At 40.6% G+C, this 2,073-nt stretch overlaps 1 non-coding gene across 1 annotated transcript; it reads left to right on the top strand.

Moving 5' to 3' along the window:
- The first annotated feature begins 1,205 nt into the window (after positions 1-1,205).
- trnav-aac lies at positions 1,206-1,278 on the top strand. The gene has a single exon. It is a non-coding gene; the product is annotated as a tRNA-Val (tRNA).
- The last annotated feature ends 795 nt before the right edge of the window (positions 1,279-2,073 follow it).

Below are 2,073 nucleotides of genomic sequence, written 5' to 3'. Positions count from 1 at the left end.
CCAAGATTAAACTCTTTGGCCTGAATGCCAAGTGTCAGGTCTGTAGGAAACCTGGCACCACCCCCTATGGTGAATCATGGTGGTGGCAGCATCATGCTGTGGGGATGTTTTTTCAGCGGCAGGGACTGAGAGACTAGTCAGGATCGTGGGAAAGATGAACGGAGCAAAGTACAGAGAAATCCTTGATGAAAACCTTCTCCAGAGCTGCTCAGGACCTCAGACTGGGGCAAAGGTTCACCTTCCAACAGGACAACGTCCCTAAGCACACAGCCAAGACAACTCAGGAGTGTCTTCGGACAAGTCTCTGAATGTCCTTCAGTGGCCCAGCCAGAGCCCGGATTTGATCCCCCGATCGAACATCTCTGGAGAGACCTGAAAATAGCTGTGCAGCAACGCTCCCCATCCAATCTGACAGAGTTTGAGATAATCTGCAGAGAGGAATGGGAGAAACTCCCAAATACAGGTATGCCAAGCTTGTAGCATCATACCCAAGAAGAATCGAGGCTGTAATCGCTGCACAAAGGTGCTTCAACAAAGTACTGAGTAAAGGGTCTGAATACTTATGTAAATATGATTTTTCAGTTTTTTATTTTGAATGAATTCGCAAAAATTCTAAAAACCTGTTTTGGATTTGTCATTATGGGATATTGTTTAGATTGATGAGGAAAAAAACTATTTAATAAGGCTGTAACGTAACAAAATGTGGACAAAGGGGTCTGAATACTCCCCGAATGCACTGTAAATGGTAATGATTTGTTTAGCATAGCAACCATTGAAAATACAATGGTTAGAACGAACTATAAGCCCATTTGGCTAACAACTTCAAAATCTCAGAACTAACAACTGCCGTTTGCCCGGACTATATTGTATGGTGGAAGGATGAAATTAAATTAATTTACTCAATAACGTTTTTATGAAAACATGTCGTTAATCTTTTAAAAATATGTTGGCAACCATTTTTCTAAAAGCAATAAGGCCCTCAAACCCGGGAATGATCTAGAATAACAATGTCCTAAGAGCTGTTCCCGGCCCTTGGCTTCCCTCAGGCTAAGAACAGCCCTTATTCAGGAGTTATTCACACGATAATTCCGGGTTCTCAACTTATTGCCAATTAATGGACTAAGTAATTTCTGACTTCATTAGGTTCTGAGAGCACTAAATGTCGCACCCAGGAAAACTCACACCCTGAGTATTTGACTAATTAGGTTTCCGTAGTGTAGTGGTTATCACGTTCGCCTAACACGCGAAAGGTCCCCGGTTCAAGACCGGGCGGAAACACTTTTAACAAATTAGACAGTAAGCCAATGACAGAAAATACAGTAAAAATCGAGTATTCACTTAGGGCCCGATCCTGATTTAGGAATTTGTGCCTTTCCTTTGCATTTTCAGTATTTGGTATTCAGACTGTCCTTTTTCAGTCACATAACGCACTCTGCAGGTGTGCTCGCTAGGGCGCTCTGAATAAACTCAATTAAACCGCTGAAAACTCTCCTACTTGCTGGTCAACGATTTTCTCTTGGAGTTTTCCTTCAATGGGTTTTTTCAGTACATTTATCTTAAGCCATCCCTTTCAATAGGGTGTAACTTTAATTTGAATTTTGTTGACATACTCAATAGAAGACATTCAGAGAACGGGGTCAGATAATAGGGATCAATGAAGGAAAGCCATCTATGCATATTCGTCTCCGTTTTAGCACCAACTGGTAGATTTCAAAATACGTTGACCTTGTAGATTATTTAGGCATATTCACATTTTAGGGTTAGGAAAGTAAGTATGAATAATGAAAAATGGTTTGGAGAGCCTTTACGCACAACATATATTGATGAATAAAAAATACAGTGGTTTGATTCGTCCTGAAAGTTGTCATATTCAAGTTCAAACCATAATAAATGTATGTGGAATTACTACGTGGCTCCCGGCAGTGGCTAAAATGTAACATGATAGAAATGGTAAAATAAAACTGTGAAAAGCCGGGCATATAATCAAAACATTTTAAAGCGCATACATCAACTCTCTGCAGGTTCAGCCCCTACAGAAGCCTATAGATTGGGTCTCCAAATTTCATCTATGCA

Source organism: Coregonus clupeaformis, unplaced genomic scaffold (assembly GCF_020615455.1).
Source record: "Coregonus clupeaformis isolate EN_2021a unplaced genomic scaffold, ASM2061545v1 scaf1350, whole genome shotgun sequence".
NCBI classification, from domain to species: Eukaryota; Metazoa; Chordata; class Actinopteri; order Salmoniformes; family Salmonidae; genus Coregonus; species Coregonus clupeaformis.
This window is presented reverse-complemented; position numbering and strand designations above follow the sequence as displayed.